Source organism: Marmota flaviventris, chromosome 4 (genome assembly GCF_047511675.1).
Source record: "Marmota flaviventris isolate mMarFla1 chromosome 4, mMarFla1.hap1, whole genome shotgun sequence".
NCBI lineage: Eukaryota > Metazoa > Chordata > Mammalia > Rodentia > Sciuridae > Marmota > Marmota flaviventris.
This window is the reverse complement of record NC_092501.1, coordinates 79,306,119-79,328,712: the sequence shown is the minus strand read 5'-3', so window position 1 is coordinate 79,328,712 and position 22,594 is coordinate 79,306,119. Positions and strand designations below refer to the sequence as shown.

The 22,594-nt window shown below is 41.6% G+C and overlaps 1 long non-coding RNA gene across 1 annotated transcript; it reads right to left on the bottom strand.

Moving 5' to 3' along the window:
- Positions 1 to 17,714: 17,714 nt before the first annotated feature.
- On the bottom strand, positions 17,715 to 22,561 carry LOC139705367 (uncharacterized). Its single transcript, XR_011707238.1, has 2 exons — positions 20,433 to 22,561; positions 17,715 to 19,926 (listed from the first exon to the last, which is right to left on the bottom strand). It is a non-coding gene; the product is annotated as an uncharacterized lncRNA (long non-coding RNA).
- Positions 22,562 to 22,594: the final 33 nt, after the last annotated feature.

Below are 22,594 nucleotides of genomic sequence, written 5' to 3'. Positions count from 1 at the left end.
TTAGTTCCTCTTTAAAGGTTTTGTAAAACTCTGCTGTATACCCATCCGGTCCTGGGCTTTTCTTAGTTGGTAGTCTTTTGATGGTTTCTTCTATTTCCTCAATTGATATTGGTCTGTTCGGGTTGTCCGTATCCTCCTGACTCAATCTGGGCAGATCATATGGCTTAAGAAATTTATCTATGCCTTCACTATCTTCTAATTTATTGGAGTATAAAGATTCAAAATAATTTTTGATTATCTTCTGTATTTCTGAAGTGTCTGTTGTGATATTGCCTTTTTCATCCCATATGCTAGTAATTTGAGTTCTCTCTCTTCTTCTCTTTGCTAGCATGGCTAAGGGTCTGTCGATTTTGTTTATTTTTTCAAAGAACCAACTTTTAGTTTTGTCAATTTTTTCAATTGTTTCTTTTGTTTCGATTTCATTAATTTCAGCTCTGATTTTAATTATTTCTTGCCTTCTACTTCTTTTGCTGTTGTTTTGCTCTTCTTTTTCTAGGATTTTGAGATGAAGTATGAGATCATTTATTTGTTGGTTTTTTCTTTTTTTAAGGAATGAACTCCAAGCAATGAATTTTCCTCTTAGAACTGCTTTCAATGTGTCCCATAGATTCCGATATGTTGTGTCTGTGTTTTCATTTATCTCTAAGAATTTTTTAATTTCCTCCTTGATGTCTTCTATAACCCATTGATCATTCAGTAACCTATTGTTCATTCTCCAAGTGATGTATTCTTTTTCCTTCCTTCTTTTATCGTTGATTTTCAGTTTCATTCCATTATGATCAGATAGGATGCATGGTATTATCTCTATTCCTTTATATTGTCTAAGAGTTGCCCTGTGACATAATATATGATCTACTTTTGAGAAGGATCCATGTGCTTCTGAGAAAAAAGTGTACCTGCTTGATGTTGGGTGGTATATTCTATATATGTCAATTAAGTCTAGGTTATTAATTGTGTTATTGAGTTCTATAGTTTCCTTATTCAACTTTTGTTTGGAAGATCTGTCCAGTGGCGAGAGAGGTGTGTTGAAGTCTCCCATGATTATTGTATGGTGGTCTATTAGACTCTTGAACTTGAGAAGAGTTTGTTTGATGAACATAGCTGCACCATTGTTTGGGGCATATATATTTATGATTGTTATGTCTTGTTGGTGTATGGTTCCCTTGAGCAGTATGTAGTGTCCCTCTTTATCCCTTTTGATTAACTTTGGCTTGAAATCTATTTTATTTGATATGAGTATGGACACTCCTGCTTGTTTCCGAAGTCCATATGAGTGATATGATTTTTCCCAACCTTTCACCTTCAGCCTATGTATGTCTTTTCCTATCAAATGCATCTCCTGTAGGCAGCATATTGTTGGGTCTTGTTTTGTGATCCATTCTACTAGCCTGTGTCTCTTAATTGGTGAGTTTAAGCCATTAAAATTTAGGGTTATTATTGAGATATGGGTTGTTGTTCCAGCCATATTTGTTTATTTATGTTACTAAACATGGTTTGTTTTCCTCTTTGATTATTCCCCCCCCCTTTTCTGTCCTACCTCCCACTGTTGGTTTTCATTGTTATTTTCCATTTCCTCTTCCTGTAATGTTTTGCCGAGGATGTTTTGAAGAGATGGTTTTCTAGCTGCATATTCTTTTAACTTTTGTTTGTCGTGGAAGGTTTTAATTTCATCTTCCATCCTGAAGCTTAATTTCGCTGGATACACAATTCTTGGTTGGAACCCATTTTCTTTCAGTGTTTGAAATATGTTATTCCAGGATCTTCTAGCTTTCAGAGTCTGTGTTGAAAGATCAGCTGTTATCCTGATTGGCTTACCCCTAAATGTAATCTGCTTCCTTTCTCTTGTAGCTTTTAAAATTCTCTCCTTATTCTGTATGTTGGGCATCTTCATTATAATGTGTCTAGGTGTGGATCTCTTATAATTTTGCACATTCGGCGTCCTGTAGGCTTCTAGGATTTGGGATTCTGTCTCATTCTTCAAGTCTGGGAAGTTTTCTCGTATTATTTCATTGAATAAATTGCTCATTCCTTTGGTATGGAGTTCTATACCTTCCTGTATCCCAATGACTCTTAAGTTTGGTCTCTTAATGTTATCCCATATTTCTTGGATGGTCTGTTCATGGTTTCTTAACAGTCTTGCTGAGTTGTCTATGTTCTTTTCAAGTTGAAATACTTTGTCTTCATTGGCTGATGTTCTATCTTCTAAGTGTTCTACTCTGCTGGTAGTATTCTCAATTGAGTTTTTAAGTTGGTTTATTGCTTCCTGCATTTCTAGGATTTCTGTTTGTTTGTTTTTTTATAACCTCTATCTCCCTGTATAGTTGATCCTTTGCTTCCTGGATTTGTTTGTGTAATTCATTGTCGAAGTGATCTTTCATTGTCTGATTTTGCTGTCTAATGTCTTCCTTGAGACTCCAGATCATCTGATGCATGTATATCCTGAATTCTTTATCTGACATTACATCTGCTGCAGCTGTTACCTCTTCTAAAGTTGAGTTGACCTGCATTGCTTGTGGTCCTTTCTTTCCTTGTCTTTTCATACTGCTTGCATTTCTTTCTGCTTGGTGAAACTGTTGTGTTTTTGAAATTTCCCCCCCCCATATATTTATATTGCTCTTGTATAGTTGAAACGTCTCCCTTGCAGGCGCGGGCGGGGGCTCTGCTCTGCCCCTCCTCCAATTGGTGTGAGGTGTCTACCACACCCGCGGACCCCTGGGCCTGATCTGCCGGTCTGTCGCAGGTCTGCCTACCTTGCAGGCGCAGGCAAAGGCTCTGCCCTGCCCCTCCTACCACGCCCGCGGACCGCTGGGCCTGATCTGCAAGTTGGTCGCCGGTCTGCCCACCCTGCGAGCACGGGTGGCAGTTCCGCTCCGCCCCCACTCCAATTGGGGTCACGTGACCATCACACAGGCGGGCCGCTGGGCCTGATCTGGGCGCGGGTGAAGGCTCTGCTCTGCCCCTACTCCAGTTGGGGTGAAGTGTGTACCACGCTGGCAGGCCGCTGGGCCTGATTCGCCGGTCTGTCGCAGGTCTGCTTACCTTGCATGCGCGGGCGGCGGCTCTGCCCTGCCCCTCCTACCACGCCCGCAGACCGCTGGGCCTGATCTGCAGGTTGGTTGCAGGTCTGCCTACCTTGCGGGCGCGGGCGGCGGCCCCGCTCCTCCCCTCTGGCTCGACGACAAAACGAGAGAGACTCGGGTATCTGTGACTCACCCTCCCTACCAGGAGACCAACTGTTTCCGTCGCCGCTGGCAGCGATGAAGTTCTCTCCTCAGCCGCTCTCCGATGACTTCAGATCTCTGCCATGCTGGCATCCCCTGCGAACAGCAGCATCTCGTTCCCTCCGCTGGGCGACCAAAGCAACGGGTGAGTCCCAACCGGCCCCCACAGGCCCCGTCTCAGTCCTGCTGCCACTGCCCACGAAGGCTCGGTTGGCATCCACCTCCACAGTACTCAGCAGGACCCAGACCAAGAAGCAGTCTCCGCGGGCTCCTCAGCCCTGGGCCAGCGCAGTTCCAGGAGCCGGAGCTTGGCCTCTCCGTGCTTGGTGTATGCTCTGATAAGAGCAGGCTCCAAGAAGCAGTTTCCATGGGTTATTTAGCAATGAGCCTGAGTAATTTGTCTGCTAGCCGCAGGCAAATAGCAGCCTGAAATTACCTGTTCTATGGCTGAATCCCATTTTCTTCTCTTCCAGTAGGCGGAACTGTGCCCTCCGAGCCGAGCTTTTGCCCTCTATGTGCTGACAGAAATCCCTGTAAGGCGGCTCCTGGGAGTCTCTCAATCCTGTTAGTCCAGAGCCCTTTCACTTATCCGGCCCCTCCCCCTGTTCCTCCTGCAAGCCAACCAGCCAGGTCCTGTTCACCGGAGGCGGTTCCCCAAGGATCTGATTACACTTGCAGCCCCACCGCGTGTCCTATATCCCGAATGATGAACACCCTCTCTGTCATTCATCTAAGCCCCAGTGCTGTGGTGGGATGATCTGGGAACCACCAGTTTAATTTTTCCGGACCCCTTTGGTGGGCACGCCCCCAGAAACTGGCGGCTAAGATCTTGGGTGTCGCCGCTGGTGTTAAGGGGAGGTGGGGATCAGGAATCCCCTCTGCTTCCCTACAGACACGCCCCTGGAGAGATTCCCGAGGTTTCCTGGCTGCTTGTATCTGGAGGGGGTGGGAGTCACACACCTGCTAACGTGGATTCCGCTGGGAAGGAATTCCGTCGGTGGAACTCCGGTGATGTCACCTCTCTGCTATGGCGGGCCCCAGGCTCCTTGCCGGAGTGTCCGAAGGGAGGGGTGGGACTGGTCTGTCTCTGGTTGGTTTCAGCTCCCGGTTCGCTATTTCATGAAGGCTTGGCGAGAGACCTCTTCCTAGAGTCCCTGCACCACTCCTGCTGCGCTGCGCCTTGGAGGCTATCCGCCCAGACGCGGGGGCCGCGTGCAGGCAGCCGACAGTCGCTGAGTCGCGCGGGCAGCGGCTGGTGGGTCTGGACCTCTGCGCTGCGTGGCGGAGATTCACTCATCTGGGGCAAACTGTCACCTCCAAAAATCCTACCAATTCCCGGCCGGTCTCTCTTTAGTGGAATTTTGCTAGGAGTTTCTCAGCAGGTCGAATCTAAGCATATCAATGCGTCTCTCTGACCCCGTTATTGAGGAGGTACTGAAAGCGCTGCCTCCCCACTCGCCGCCATGTTGGATCCCCTCTTTCTCTCTTTTCTGCTAACAGCAAACTTCTTTTGATTCCTCTTTCATTCTTCATATAATCTAATACCTTTATATTCTCACCTCCTACCTCTTTAACATCTCATCCTACACCCTCCAGGTTCTCTCTTTGCCCTGTAGACCCCTTCACAAACCTACTGTTTATATTATAGATAATAATCAAACACACCATTTCTGGTTATTGTAACAAAACTGGAAACCTCTTAATAGGAGCTATTTGGTTTAAGACTGCATATTGTTTGCATTGGGTACTGTTAATATTGATCTCCTACTTAAATGAGAGGTATTGGAAACCTACAGGGACAAGATATGTCTATAGGGTAGAAACTGTAATATGGATCCACACTGCTAGAGGGGAAGATAAACGAACAGCATGAAAAAAACAAGGGAAGAAAGTGCCTGAAACAAACCAAGATGCTATAATAATAGAATCCATTGCTAGCACAGTAGAAGAAAAGTCAGAGAAAAAAAATCAGAATGTACTTAATTAAAATTATCTGTGAAATAAAGGATGTTACAAAAAACCAACCACAGGCATCAAAAGATCAATAAAGAGCTACAAGAGCAAATACAGGTAGCAAAATATTACCTCAATAAAGAGATAGAGATTATGGGGAAAAAAAACAGAAATCCTTGAAATGAATGAAACAATAAACCAAATTAAAAACTCAAACTCACTAGAAAGCATCACCAACAGACTAGATCACTTGGAAGACAGAACCTCAGATAATGAAGACAAAATATATAATCTTGAAAATAACGTTGACCACACAGTGAAGATTGTAAGAAACCATAAACAGATTTCCAAAAATTCTGGGATAACATGAAAAGACTAAATTTAAGAATTGTTGGAATAGAGGAAGGAACAGAGATACAAACCAAAGGAATGAACAATCTATTCAATGAAATAATATTAGAAACATTTCCCAAACCTGAAGAATGAAATGGAAAATCAAATACAAGAGGCATACAGGACACCAGATGTACAAAATTACAACAGATCCATATCAAGGAACATTATAATGAAAATGCATAGCATATAGAATAAGGAAAGAATTTTGAAGGCCACATAAGAAAAGTATCAGTTTACATATAGGGGGGAAACCAATTTGGATCTCAGCAGATTTCTCAACCCAGATGCTCAAAGCTAGGAAGTCCTGGAAAAACATATACCAAGCTATGAAAGCAAATGGATGCCAATAAAGAATCTTATATCCAGCAAAATTAAACTACAGATTTGATGATGAAATAAAAACCTTCCATTATAAACAAGTGTTAAAAGAATTTGCAACTAGAAAGGCTACACTACAGAACATCCTCAGCAAAATATTCCATGAGGAAGAAATGAAAAACACCAATGAAAATCAGCAAAGGTAGTCAATACACTAAAGGAAAAGCCAATCAAAGGAGAACCAAGTCAAGTTAAAAATAAAAAATAAACTAAAATGTCTGGGAATCATGTTTCAGTAATAACCCTGAATGTTAATGGCCTAAACTTATCAACCAAAAAAACGTAGACTGGCAGATTGGATTTTTAAAAAGGCCCAACAACATCTGGCCTTCAAGAGACTTATCACATAAGAAAAGACATCCACAGACTGAAGGTGAAAGGTTGGGAAAAAATATACCACTTACATGAACTGCTTGTTTACATAGTTCATGTAAGTAGACTTCAAGCCAAACTTAAAAGGGATAAAGAAGGACATTTCATACTGCTTAAGGGAATCATACATCAACAAGACATAATAATCATAAATATATATGTCCCAAACAATGTAATATCTACATACATCAAACAAACTCTTCTCAATTTCAAGAATCAAATAGACCACAGTAGTACTGGGTGACTTTAACACACCTCTCTCATAGTGGATAGATCTTCTAAACAAAAACTAAACATAGAAACTATAAAACTCAATAATTCAATCAATAATTTAGACTTAAAAGACAAATATAGAATATTTCATCCATCAACAAGTGAACATACTTTCTTCTCAGCAGCACATGGATCCTTCTCTAAAATAGACCATATATTATATCACAAAGCACCTCTTGGCAAACACAAAGAAACAATGGACATAATACCCTGTATTCTATCAAACCATGTAAAATGAAATTATAAAATCAATGATAAAATAAAAGCTACTCCAACACCTGGAGACTAAATAATATACTATTGAATGAACAGTGGATAGCAGAAGACATCAGGGAGGATATTTTAAAAAAAAATTCTTAGAACTAAATGAGAACACCAATACAATATATCAAAATCTCTAGGAAACTAAGAAGGCAGTGCTAAGAGAAAAGTTCATTGCATTGTGTTCATTCATTAAAAGAAGAAAAGGTCAACAAATAAATGACATAACATTACATCTCAAAGCTCTAGAAAAGGAAGAACAAATAAAAACCAAAACTATTAGCAGACAGGAAATAATGAAAATCAGAGCTGAAATCAATGCTATTGAAACAAAAGAAACAATTGAAAATTTTGACAAAACAAAAAGTTGGTTGTTTGAAAAAATAAATAAAATTGATAAACCCTTAGCCACACTAACAAAGAGAAGGAGAGAGAAAATTCAAATTACTAAAATTTATGATGAAAAAGGAAATACCATTACAGACGCTATTGAAATACAGAAGAAACTACTTTGAAAAATTATAAATAAAATATAAAATATTGAAGACATCAAAAAATGTCTAGAGACATACAATGTACTCAAACTGAATCAGGACAACATACAAAATTTGAACAGACCAATTTCAAGCAAAGAAATAGAAGATGCCATCAAAAGCATACCAACAGGGGCTGAGGTTGTGGCTCAGAGGTGGAGCTAGCATGTGTAGGGCACTGGGTTTGGTCCTCAGCACCACATAAAAATAAAATAGAGATATTGTGTCCACCTATAACTAAAAACTAAATATTAAAAAAAAAGCATACCCACAAAGAAAAGCCCAGGACCAGACAAATTCTACAAGATCTTCAAAGAAGAACTAATACCAATATTTCTCATATTATTCCATGAAATAGAAAAGGAAGGAGCCCTTCCAAACTCATTCTATGAGGCTATGTCATTCTGATACCAAAATCAGACAAAAACACATCAAGGACAGAAAACTTCAGATCAATATCTGATGAATAGATGAAAAATTCTCAATAAAATTCTGGTAAATCATATCCAAAAAACATATTTAAAAGATAGTACACCATGATTAAGTGGGGTTCATCCCAGGATGCAAAGTTGGTTCAACACAGAGAAATCAATAATCATAATTCATCACATCAGTAGACTTAAAAACCATGATCATCGCTAGATGCAGAAAAAATCATTTGACAAAATACAGCAATTGGATAGCAGAAGACATCAGTGGTTTTTTAAAAAAAAAAAACACTAGAAAAACTAGGAATAATAGGAATATACTTCAACATTGTAAAAGCTATCTATGCTAAATTCAAGGCCAACATCATTTTAAATGGAGAAATATTGAAAGCATTCCCTCTAAAAACTGGAGATGCCCTCTTTCACCACTTCTATTCAACATAGTCCTTGAAACTCTACCCAGAGCAATTAGACAAAACAAATTAAAGGGTTATAAACAGGAAAAGAAGAACTCAAACTATCACTATTTGTCAATGACATGATTCTATACTTAGAGGATCCAAAAAAGTCCACCAGAAAACTTTTAAAACTAATAAATGAATTCAGCAACGTAGCAGGATATAAAACCAATGCCCATAAATCAAATGCACTTCTGCACACCAGTGATGAATTTTCTGGAAAAGAAATTAGAAAAAGTACCCCAGTCACAATAGCTTCAAAAACAAAATACTTGGGAATCAATCTAATAAAAGAGGTGAAAGACTTCTACAATGAAAACTAGAGAACACTAAAGAAAGAAATTAAAGAAGACCTTAGACGATGGAAAGATCTCTCATGTTCTTAGATAGGAAGAATTAATATTGTCAAAATGTCCATACAACCAAAAGTGATATACAGATTTAATGCAATTCCAATTAAATACCAATTATATTCCTCATAGAATTATAAAAAGCAATCATGGAATTCATTTGGAAAAATAAGAGCCCCAGAATAGACAAAGCAATCCTTAACAGGAAGAGTGAAGCAGGAGGCATCACAATACCAGACCTTAAACTGTATAGAGCTATAGTGATAAAATTGTCATAGTATTGGCACCAAAATAAACATTTAGACTAATAGTACAGAAAGAGGACACAGAGACAAACCCCCTTAAATACAGTTATCTCATATTAGACAAAGGCACTGAAAACATACATTGGAGAAAAAATAGTCTCGTCAACAACTGATGCTGGGAAAACTGGAAATCCATATGTAGCAAAATAAAATTAAATTCCTATCTCTCACCCTGCCTAAAACTCAATTCAAAGTGGATCAAGGACGTTGGAATTAAATGATAGACTCTGCACCTATCTCAGCAAAGTAAAGAATCAATAACATGAGGAGAGAGCCTACATAATGGGAGAAAATCTTTACCACACACACACATCAGATAGAGCACTAATTTCTAGAATATATAAATAACTAAAAAAAACTTAACACCAAAAAATAAATAAATAACTCAATTAATATAGGCAAAGGAACTGAGCAGACACTTCACAGAGGAAGATATGAAACTATCAACAAATATATGAAAAAATGCTCAACATCTCTAGCAATTAGAGAAATGTAAATCAAAACTACTCTAAGATTTCCTCTCACTCCAGTCAGAATGGCAATTATCAAGAATACAAACAACAGAAAGTGCGGGCAAGGATTTTGGGAAAAAGGTACACTCATTCATTGCTGGTGAGATTGAAAATTGGTGCAACCACTCTGGAAAGCAGTTTGAAGATTCCTACAAAAACCTGCAATGGAACCATCATTTGACCAAGCTATCCCACTTCTTGATCTATACCCAAAGGACCTAAAGTCAGCATACTACAGTGATGCAGCCACATCAATATTTATAGCATCTCAATTTATAATAGTTTAACCTTGTAACCAACCTAGATGCTCTTTGCTCTTCAATAAATGAATGGATAAAGAAATTGTGAGATATATATATATATATATATATATATATATATATATATATATACACACACACACACACACACACACACACACACACACACACAATGGAATATTACTTAGCATTAAAAGAGAATAAAATTATGGCATTTGTAGATAAATGGATGGAGTTGGAGAATATCATGCTAAACAAAGTAAACCAATCCCATAAAACCAGAGGTCAAATGTTCTTTCTGATAAGTGGATGCTAATCTTTAATCAGGGCAGGGGGCATGGAAAAATGCAGGAACTTTGTATTGGGCAAAGGGGAGGGAGGAGAGGAAGGGAGTATGGGGGTAGGAAAGATGGTGAAATGAGATGGACATCATTACCTTAGGCACATGTAAATTGCACAAATGAGGCAACTCTACATTGTGTACAACCAGAGAAATGAAAAATTGTGCTCCATTTGTGTATAATGAATTAAAATGCATTCAGCAGTCATGTATAACTAATTAGAACCAAAAAATGTCATTGCTGAAAAGGTGAGACTTTGCTGTTGCTGGTGCTCAAAGCAACAGACAGTTGACCAGACACAAAGTTGGTATCACAAGCCCAAGGTACAACCAACACATTCAGCAATGCTATTTGGTTTGCAGTGACACTAGACAGGGTGATTTGGCCAGGATGGGTGGTTCTTAGCATGGGGTGGATACAGTCTGGTCAGCCAAGTAGTCCTGGTGGTCCTGGTCCTGGTGGTTCCCACAGCCACACATCTTAGCAGTGTTTCTGGTGCTGGGGCTATGTTCTGGCACAAACGGAGGTTCTCATCTTGATTTCAACTCAAATGGAGTTAAGATGGTAGCCCCAGAAAACCCTTGATCTGCACACAGAATTCTATTTTCTGCAGAAACAGCTATGTTTTGGTTACCTAGTTACCTTTCTATGATCCACCTCTCTACATTTCTCCTGCAACCTACTCCTCTGGCCTGCTGAGGAGTGTGGAGGCTTTTATATGACAGGTGACTTTTCTCTAATTTGTTTGCAGCCCTGGTCTTTAAAAACATAAAAGCCTATGATTTCTGGGGTGGTCCCCCTGAAGGGTCCACTGTGGCATCCAACAGCATAGAATTGTGGGCTGCTGCCTGAGAGGGACACCTGGAGAAGTGACTTTTGGTGCCTTAGGATGGATGGCTCAGGAAATCAATTCCCTAATGCTTTTGGCTAGCTTGGGGTGAGGTAGTGCAAAGTGTTGGGAAACCACTGGCTCTATAGGATCCCAGTATTAGGTGTGGACTTTCAAAGAATGTTCAGTACCTCAAACCCTTGACAGAATAACTATAGGGCTGTGCAATATTTGACACCCTAGTGTGAAAATTTTACATTTTTGTGCCCCTCAAACTGTCCCTAATGTAATCCCTTCTGAGAGTACAAAGTTGTGTTTCAAATTCTCCCCAACTCCTTACAAAGGACTTTCAGTCCCTGGAGTCTTTGGGGACAGAAGAGGTCATCATCCTCTGGCTCAGGATAATACACAAACTGCCTTCACAGTCCTGAGGGAGGCTTCCTTTGTGTAAATAGCTCACCAGTTCAAAAGACACTGGGGCCAGAGTATGTCATCAGTCCATCACAGGGTAAAGACAAAAGCACTGAAAACATACATTGGAGAAAAGATAGGTAAAGAAGAGGCCCTTTCATTCCAACTGGGAGAATGAGAATGGGGACTGTTTCCAGTATTTTGTACTCCAGGATCAATTTGCTCCAAGGATAAGATAGGCAGGAGACTATACACAGAAGTAAAAGTGCACAAGTTAACAATGTTCTCTGGGTTGCAACATTGTAATTATGGTTCATGTGGTTAGGAGAGAGTCAGAAGTCCATGTTGGGCCACTTGCAGAGGATTTTCCCATGCCTTGTGCTTGGCCAGGGTGTCCAGTGAGGTTTTTGGAACCAGGCCCAGGTCTGTCCTGTAGCAATGGACAGAGATCCAGGTAGCTTTCCCTGCTGAGACACGGGGCCCACAGAGGTGGTTGGAAACACTTCCCTGGTCCAGAATGTAACCCTGTCTCCAACTCCTATTCACTGGAATAACTATGAAATAACACTTGGTGGCACTGGGAATAGAAAGGCAGCCTCACACCCAGGAAGAGATAGCTGAGGCCCACAGGTGGTCTGTATCTGGAGCTGCTGAGCCTCATAGTGAGTTATTCCAGGCTACTTCAAGTGAACCTGGGCACTATTCTTTCTACTCACTCCAAGGGAAGCAGCTCTTGGGTGTTGTGTTGACAAAGTTGCAAGGCCTATTGCCCCAGTGATGGACTGGTTAGAGAAGAACTGTTATGCTTTGGATATGAAGTACCCCCACATAGACTAATGTGTTGAAGGCTTTGTCCTCAATGCAGCACTGTCAGTGGGGGAGGGGAGAACTTTGAGGGAAGTGATTGGATCATGAGGGCTCTGACCTCATAAGTAGATGATAGATCCAAATCTATTTGGACTATTGGGAGGCTGTGAAAACTGAGGTAGGTGGTACCTAGTTGAAGGGAATGGATTCCTGGGAATATGCCCTTGCGTATATATATCTTGTCCCTGGCCCCTTCTCCTCTCTCCCTCTCTCTTTCCTTCTCCTTTCTGGTTGCCATGAGCTTTCCTCTACCACTCCTTTCTTCCATGTGATGTTCTGTCTCCCCTCAGGCTCAAAGCAATGGGGCCAGATGATCAAAGATTGAAACCTCTAAAACTGTGAGCCAAAATAAATCTTTCCTCCTTTAAGTTAGCTTTTTACACATGACAGAAAGCTGACCCACACAGGGACCTTGACTAGCTCATTCTCACACTTATACTTGGTCATCAGCAACACACTCCCACCCTTCCTCATGAAGGCATTCTCACAAAGCCTTTAGTCACATGCATACCACCACATCATGGCCTGGCACCCCACACTTTCATCTTTACTAAGGTATACCAAGGACCCACATATACACATGTACACACAGGGACTCATTTCCCTTACCTTTTATTGCTCAACACAGGTTCAGCATCCCCCATCGCATGGAAGAGGACACTGAGCCCCAGCATCTAGGTGTCTCTTTGCATGTCCCAAACTGATACTGCCTCCTACCATTCCATGGCTCAAGTCCCTTGCTCCCTATCTTCCTATCCTGGCATTTTGGCTCATTTTTCTCAGCATCTTTAGTTGCAAGGAAGTACCAGCCATCTCTGTGAAAAACCCTAGGACCTTCTGCTCCCAGCACCTTTCAAAAGAACTGCCATGAGACACTGATAAAACCACAAAAGCAATATATTTTCACAAGATAATGAAGTTACTGCTGAGGAAAAGCCGAAATAAATCCTATAGCTTCACTTGTTCTTAGTCAACTTTTTTTTTTTTAATTTTTTATTGTTGGCTGTTCAAAACATTACATAGTACTTGATATATCATATTTCAGAATTTGATTCAAGTGGGTTATGAGCTCCCATTTTTACCCCATATACAGATTGCAGAATCACATCAGTTACACATCCATTGATTTACATATTGCCATACTAGTGTCTGTTGTATTCTGCTGCCTTTCCTATCCTCTACTATCCCCCCTCCCCTCCCCTCCCCTCCCCTCTTCTCTCTCTGCCCCCTCTACTGACATTCGTTTGTCCCCCTTGTATTATTTTTCCCCTTCCCCTCACTTCCTCTTGTATGTACTTTTGTATAACTCTGAGGGTCTCCTTCCATTTCCATGCATTTTCCCTTCTCTCTCCCTTTCCCTCCCACCTCTCATCCCTGTTTAATGTTAATCTTCTTCTCATGCTCTTCGACCCTACTCTGTTCTTAGTTACTCTCCTTATATCAAAGAAGACATTTGGCATTTGTTTTTTAGGGATTGGCTAGCTTCACTTAGCATAATCTGCTCTAATGCCATCCATTTCCCTGTAAATTCTATGATTTTGTCATTTTTTAATGCAGAGTAATACTCCATTGTGTATAAATGCCACATTTTTTTTATCCATTCATCCATTGAAGGGCATCTAGGTTGGTTCCACAGTCTAGCTATTGTGAATTGTGCTGCTATGAACATCGATGTAGCAGTGTCCCTGTAGCATGCTCTTTTTAGGTCTTTAGGGAATAGACCGAGAAGGGGAATAGCTGGGTCAAATGGTGGCTCCATTCCTAGCTTTCCAAGAAATCTCCATACTGCTTTCCAAATTGGCTGCACCAATTTGCAGTCCCACCAGCAATGTACAAGTGTACCCTTTTCCCCACATCCTCGCCAGCACTTGTTGTTGTTTGACTTCATAATGGCTGCCAATCTAACTGGAGTGAGATGGTATCTTTAGGGTGGTTTTGATTTGCATTTCTCTGACTGCTAGAGATGGTGAGCATTTTTTCATGTACTTGTTGATTGATTGTATGTCCTCCTCTGAGAAGTGTCTGTTCAGGTCCTTGGCCCATTTGTTGATTGGGTTGTTTGTTCTCTTATTGTCTAATTTTTTGAGTTCTTTGTATACTCTGGATATTAGGGCTCTATCTGAAGTGTGAGGAGTAAAGATTTGTTCCCAGGATGTAGGCTCTCTATTTACCTCTCTTATTGTATCTTTTGCTGAGAAAAAACTTTTTAGTTTGAGTAAGTCCCATTTGTTGATTCTAGTTATTAACTTTTGTGCTATGGGTGTCCTATTGAGGAATTTGGAGCCCGACCCCACAGTATGTAGATCGTAGCCAACTTTTTCTTCTATCAGACGGCGTGTCTCTGATTTGATATCAAGCTCCTTGATCCATTTTGAATTAACTTTTGTGCATGGCGAGAGAAAGGGATTCAGTTTCATTTTGTTGCATATGGATTTCCAGTTTTCCCAGCACCATTTGTTGAAGATGCTATCCTTCCTCCATTGCATGCTTTTAGACCCTTTATCAAATATAAGATAGTTGTAGTTTTGTGGATTGGTTTCTGTGTTCTTAGTCAACTTAAACTCACTAATTTTGTAGGTCACAAAGCTACGCAATGCATTATTCATTTCTCATTGGCTTTGCTGTACTGTTAGTCAGTCTTCTGTACTGATAAAATATCTGAGAAAAACAAATTAAAGGAGGAAACATTTATTTTTGTTCACAGTTTTAGATATTTCAGTCTATAGTCAGTTGATTCCATTGCTTTGGGCCTAAGGCAAGGCAGAACCATCATGGCAGAAGGGAATGGTGGAGGAAAGCTCATCACCTAATGGCTTTCAGGAAGCAGAGAAAGAGCAAGAAAGAGACCATGGACAAGATATAGCCTTCCAGGACATGCCCCTAGTGACCCACTTATTCCTGCTAGGCCCTATCTCCTACCATTACTACCATCTCAAATTATTAATCCATCATGACACATTCCCTCCAAGAGCCCTACTTCTGAATACCAGAGCATTGGGGACCCAAGCTTTCAACACATGAGCCTTTGGGGGACATTCCATATCCCCACTATAACATATAGATAACACCTCTGACTTATGGTTTATGATGATAAGAGTTTCCTAGGTTAATTTTCAGGGACTTGAAAACCACTTTTGCTTAAAACATTGACTCTTCCCTTGGATCTATGGATGTCTGATGAATGACTAGAACAGATTGAAGAGACTTAGCATCTGTCTTCATATTATGTCTGTCCCATCTGCTGCCTACATTTGGGTCAGATTCTACTCCGCATTGCATGTTGACATACTAATTAGCCATTGGCATCAGTATGCATTTTCTTCTACTCCACCCTTCTGTTCTTTCTGCAACGGCAGTATCTCAAACATCGAAAGTCATTCAACCCTATCCTAAGTCCTAGACTGAACCATAAGAGCAGGATGTTTACCCAGGATGATGGTATCCACTGCAAGAAGAAATGAGTTCCTAAGACAAGTTGATCATGACTGCCTGGTGACCCAAATATCTCACAAAAAGTAATACATCTTTTGAAATGATGTTACTGGCTGATGAAAAATTGCTAAACCTTAGTCCATTCTAGAAAATCCAAAAAAGCTTCTATCTCCCTGTGTTCAGGAGCAGCTTGTTCTCCCTTTCAATCTCCTTTTCAATTGCTTGTTCTCCCTTTCAGTTGCTTCCCTTCAACTGAAGCCATAATTATAAAGCCTTGCCTGTCTGCATATATAGTACTTGGCTTTTTCTTATTTCTATCATTTAAATGTCAAAAGATCCTATTTCTGGTAACACTAGTGTCAATAACCTCAATAACTGACATATTCATTTCTCTAAAAGCCAGGAGCACTTCCCAGGGAATGGGTTGCCTAGCTCCCTGTTCTTGGCCAATAAACACATTTCCCATGAGTTGAGACTTCTTGAGGTCAGGATCCAAGGCCATGTAAAGGCTGCCATAACAGCCACTCCTTTGCTGCTGAAGGAAGCACTCAGGATCCATCAACTATCACTTCTCCTGTAGGTTCTTCCTTTAGGGCTCACCTCAGGATCCTGAAGCCATTGTATATAGAGAGAGAGAGTTGGGGGCTCCTCTTCAGAAATTTATGTGTGTGTGTGTGTGTGTGTGTGTGTGTGTGTGGTGCTGGGGGTTGAACCTAGGGCCTTGTGCATCTGAAGCAAGCACTCTACCAACTGAGCTATATCCCAAGCCCATTAAATATATTATTTAATGTGCCAGGGCTGAGAACATTCCATTAGGGAGATAATCCCAGATGCATGGGCATCCTACACACTCAGAGAGGCCTCAAGTACATCTCAGCCACACCTCACAGCCTTCAGCTGGCCAGTTTGACTCTCTGCTGGCTCAGGGCGAGGATGTGAAGAAAGCAGCCCTGTTAACTTCATCTTGCCCCCAAACAGAGGTTATTATTTCTACATGTGTGGACTGGGAAGCCCCCTGAGCCCTCTGATCTCAGTTCCCTCACCCTCAAAATTGGACTAGTGAGAGATCCCAGGAGGTTTGGATGGTTAGTGAGGCTGATTAGATCCACACTACAAGCAGTGCTGGGTTTTTGGGAAGTACCTGCTGCATGCTCTGTTGTCATTAAACAAGTGTCCTGAGATTTGCAAGGGCAATAGGCAGCAACATCAGAAGGGGTTACAGAGGCTTGCCAGAGATAGCAGGGGGGGCTCAGGTCGGTAGAGAGGATAGAAACCAAGCACCCAAGAGGCTGAGCATTGAGAATACCTTAGCCACAGCTACAGACCCAACCTGTAAGTGGTGAGGGGTGGGCACTGGATGTCTGAGCAGACCAGGAACTGACAAATGCTCCAAAAGACACCTGAGATTAGAAGTATGTGGGGGGCTGCCCCAGGAAGGTAATAAGGCTTGAAGTCACTGAACCTCCAAGAACAGAGGTCATGAGATCTGCCTCCATGGATGCAGGAAAAACATAAGAGAATTGGGGAAGTCAACCAAGATAATAGGTGGGATTCCCAGTGGCTGCCCATGGCTCTAGTTTGGCACCTTAGCACATGTGGGGAGGAGGCATGGAAAGGGAAGGGCTCTGATATTGACCAGATCTGGGCTCTTCCTTCTTGGTGGGACCTCAACTGGGTCTCTGCCTTCCCTGATCTATATGCTCCATGCTAAGCTTCATCCTTCTGGGGCTCAGGTCCCCACACCATGACTCTTGAGATAGGATGGATACAGGAAATGCTTCCTCTGTGAACTCCTTCCTGCATCCAAAGTAAAACTGAATTTTATGATTGTGTAGGTATAAGACATACATAATCCAGGCCACGTTATTATATATACATTGTTATTTATTCCTTTTGATTTTAATATAAATATCAATTTAAACACTTTTGTGGACACTGGGCATTGCATATATCACCTAATGGGGCATATGCCACAGAGAACATGCAGCAGCAACAGCAGCAGCAGTGCCTGTCAGGAGAAAAAGCTACTCCCTCTCTAGGATCCCTGCCATGTCAGACCTGGGCACCAAGGATTGGTGCAGGTGGACAGGCCTGTGTTGTTGTGGCATGGCTGAAATAATTCACCGGGTCAGTCTTGAAGCAGAACAAGGACCTTTATTTGCCAGTGGCCAAAGTGTAGAGACCAAATTGTCTCTGCACCCTGTGACCCCCACCAGGGTCTAGAGCATTCCTTTTATAGCCCAAAACAACAAGCAAAGTAAGTCAAAGCAATCTGAGTAAAGGTACATTGCACAGGAATTAAAGATAATATTTTTTCTTTTTTTTGTTTCATGTTATGTGTTGCCAAACAAGATGTACTAAGCATGAGAAGCAGGCTTTGGGAGATGCAGATGTGGGCTTTTGAATGGGAGGGGGCTCTTCTTATACAAACCCTTGATTCACCTTCTAAGTTAGGTAGAGGGTTGTAATGGCCATGAGCATATATTAACTTGACTGAAAAAAAAAGTGTTATTTAATGAATTTGACAAGCCACTTTAAAATCCAGGGGCCAATAAATAATCCTATAAACATTAGGGCTATGGATCCAGTTAGGCCAGTGAGAAGGATAGTTAGCCAGGGATTCCATTCAAACCACCTTTTGAACCAAGACTCATTTTTTTTTCTAACTCTTGATTCTGTCTTTGAATGTTTTCCCTTACTTTGGCCATGGAACTTTTGATGATTCCAGACTTATTAGCATAAAAGCATCAGGCCTCTCCTAGGGCCACATAAAGCCTCCCTTGTGACATGAACAAGGCATCTAAGTCCCTGCTGTTTTAAAGTACCTCTTCAGCCAGAGATTGAACTTGGTCATATAGGTGGTCAATAGCTTGTTCTAAATGACCTAGGTCTTCGTTTATCTCAGGTTAGGGAGGTGAGTCCTTTTATTAGTGCTGCAGTTCCCATCCCAGTGGATCTTGCCATGCTTAATCCCACTAGGGATAGAATGAGGAAATAAGCTACTCTTTTGACTCAGTGACCTTCACCTTGAAGTTCTCTGGTTGAAAGAAGATGAGTTCCCTCTGGCCCACTATAGGCACAGATCTGAGGCAATACATGTATAATAATGCAAATACTTGGGGAATGGTCTGGGGGAAAACAGCAGGCCAGTCCAGTATCAAAGCAAATCAGGTCTCATTGGGGGAAAAAATAGGACACAAAGTAGGGTTTCCAGTGATATTATAAGAGCAAACATCAGTGGGGAAATTGGATAGCACATTTTTAATGCCAGGGAAGACAAGGCAGGTGGCATTTCCTGACTCATCTCCTAGGGTAAATTTTGGTCCTGGGTTAACAGAAACAGAAACATTAGCCTCTGTAGGGGCTCCAGAGTGGAACCCAACCCTATATAGTAAAGGGGTTTAGACTTGAGAAATAGTCAACAGTCATTTGCCAGTCCAGACCAGCTCACCTGGTCAAGTATTTCCTCACAGTTAATGACCTGGTGGGCGATTGCAGGGTGGGGAACAGATTGGGCTCCCAGAGTTTCCTAGGATGACTGGCTGGAAACCAATGAGTGTGATTTGTCAGGGTTGGGGCTCTCTGGCTGTGACTAGAGAAAAGTGTCTTATAACTCTGCTAGAGGACCCACTGTCCTAGGGCTCAGGGGGTATTTCCACTGTCAAATCTCCTCTGGTAAAAATGGATTCCCCAAGTATACCCAGTTTGGATTTTGTAATGGATGGATTTCATTATCTTAACCTTTAGAGTGACCTCTTCCTTCCAGATTGGGAGCCAAGTTGTGTCATTAGGTCCCCTCACGATAAGTGGCTATGGTAACACATAGCCAATGGGGACAATAATAGTGATAAGGGTCATTGAAACATTTGAGTTTCCAATTGTCTGGGGTAGGTTGCCTGGAAAAAAAAAAAAAAAAAATATATATATATAAAAATCAGTAAATCTCAGGTCTGTCCCTGAGCTCTTTCCATGGTATATTCCAATGGCAATGAGGTTTGGCAGCTCAGACCTCATAACATAGTCTGAGCAAGAGAAAAAACATTTTTAACATTTTTTTAGTCTTATCTTTAGAGAGTGGTGGGGGTCTCTGAGGACTGTCCATTTTTCTGCAGGAGACACCTTTGCTGTATTGACTCGGATGTGATGAATCCATTCTGTGAGTCCCTCTACCTTTATGGCCATTGGGGAGTCAGGATGACTGAGTAAAGTCCCCTCCATCTTGGCTTTTGTCCTTCTTTCTGGAACCGTTTGACATAGATATAGTCTCCTGGCTGGAATAGATGTTGGATATCAGTGGTCTCTCAGGGCTGGTTCTCTTGAAGGAATTTATGAGCTTCAAACTGAATCTGTTGGAGAGAATTAAGGTAGTTTATGAGAGACTGGCAGCTAATCTCAGCCAAATGAATGTCAGTTACCTGAGGAAGCAAGGGAGGGGGGTCTCCTATATATGATCTCAAAAGGAGACAAATTTCTTTATAAGGACTGCATCAGGCCCACAATAGAGCAATAGGAAAAAGTGTTGGCCACTCAGCACTGGTTTCTAAAACAAATTTACTGGGGGTACTCTTTAAGATCTAGTTCATGTGCTCGGCTTGTCATGAGCTTTGTGGTAAGCACATGAAGTTTCCAGTTTATATTTAAGGCCTTTGATATTCCCTGTGCTATGGCCACAGTAAATGCCAGTCCATATATCTATGACAGCTGGCAGTCCATAGTGAGGTACAATTTCATTAAGAAGAAATTTTGTGACAGTCCAAGCAGTTTCATTTTTAGTAGGGTATGCTTCTGGTCAACCTGAGAAAGTATCTATAAAAACCAGGAGATATTTATAATCATTATAAGGAGGCTTTACCTCAGTGAAGTCAACTTCCCAATGGTCTCCAGGTCAGTCACCCTGTTTTTGGCCCCAGGTCATGTCCACCTTTCTTGTTTAACATTTTCTTGTTGGCAGGCTGTACATTGCACAGTGATGTCTTGAGCTGCTTGTTTTAGTCCTGGCATGTAGTAGGTTTTAGACAGAAAATCAGTTAATTTGTTCTTTTCCCAATGAGTAATGGCATGCAAATCTTATATTAATAATTTGCTTAGGGTCCAGGACACTATTAGTCTGAAAACAGGCAAAGTCCACCAGCTATCTAATTTTGGTCCCTCCTTTTCTTTAGTCTTCTCTTCTTCTTTTGGGTGATAGTGTGAAAGGGAGGAAGGGTACTCCTAGGGTATAAAGCCAGACCAACTTTGTGGCTGGCTCGAATTCTTGGGCCACTTGGTGAGCCATCTCATCTGCAAAATTGTTGCTCCAAATGACTGGAGACTCTCCTTTTTAGTGATCCTGGCAGTGCATGATGGCCACCTGTTTAGGTAACCAAACTGCATCAAGTAGGGCTAATATCTCATCTTTGTTATTTATGGACTTTCCCTCAGCAGTTAGTAATCCCACTCCTTATAAATGGTTCTGTGCACATGTAAGATAGCAAAAGCATACCGGCTGTCCATGTACATGTTGATTTACTTACCTTTGGCCCACCTCAAAGCCTGTGTCAGGGCAATTAGTTCTGTTTTCTGTGCAGAGGTACCTGCTGGCAGCACTTAAACCCAAATAACTTCTTTTTCTGTTGTGACCACGGCTCCAGTCCTTTGAGTCCCATTTATGACCTGGCTGCCTACTATCCACAAACAGGATGGCTTCAGTCTGAGTCAGAGGGACATCAGTCAAGTCAGCTCTTCCTGAACTCACCTGGTCAAGTATTTCCTCACAGTTATGAATGTGCTCACAAGGGTCATCTTCTGGCATCAGAGATGCAGGATTAAGAGCCCATGCCAGGGCAAAGGTGAGTCAAGAATGGTCAAGCAACAGATTTTGGTATTGAATAATATGACTATTAGTTATCCATCTGTCTGGTTCAGTATTTAGGAGGGTCTCTAAAAAGTGTGAGGTGGTTGCCATGAGAAATTGTCCCAAAGTTAACTTTTGGCCACCCTAATTGAATCTTTTCCAAGGTCCTAAATCCTGGGTGAGAACCCCCTTGGCAACTCTTCAATGTTGTGCCACAAACAAATTGAAGGGCTTGGTGACATTGGGCAGGGCCAAGGCAGGGGCCTATGTTAGGACTTCTTTGATGGCCTCAAAAGCCTGCTGTTCTTTGCCCATTTTATAGAACCAGTTCCTGCTGTGGCTTCAAACAAAGGTTTTGCCAATTCCATGAAGGAGGCAATCCACAACATACAGTATTCTGCCACTCCCAGGAATTCAAGACCTATCATTTTGTGGTGGAACTGAGTATCTGAATAATGGCTTGTTTTAGGACCCCTGACAACTGTCTGTGCCCTTTTTCTTATTGCGTAACATAAATAAGTTACTAAGGGATGGCATAATTGGGCTTTCTTGGCAGAAACCCAGTCTCTCAGTCTTGGAGGTATTTTAAGAAATCTGCAGTGCCCTCTAGAGAGTCCTTTGCAGCCAGCAGCAAATCATCTACATACTGTAACAAAATTAGTTCAGGATGAGTTAGTCTGAAACTTTGTGAGTCCTTTTGTAGAACCTCACACCAATGGGTGGGTGAAGTTTTGAACTCTTGAGGTAGGCGAGTCCACGTTAGTTGAGTAGAGCCTTGTATTTCTGGGTCGGTCTATTCAAAAGCAAATATAAGTTGGCTGATGGGCACCAAAGGTATAGAGAAGAAGGCATTCTTAAAATCTAAAACAGAATAAAGTAGGTGCTGGGGGATAATAGGCTTAAAATTACACAGAGGTTGGCCACAGTAGGATGAATAGTCTCAACTCGCTTGCTTACCTCTCGGAGGTCCTATACCAGTAAGTACTCACTTCCTCCTGGCTTCTTTTTTGAAAATATTTATTTTTTAGTTGGACACAATATCTTTATTCATTTATTTTTATGTGGTGCTGAGGATCAAACCCAGGGCCTCGCATGTGCTGGGCAAGCGCTCTACTGCTGAGCCACAACCCCAGCCCCTCCTCCTGGCTTCTTTACAGACAGGAACAGTGTGTTCCAGGCGG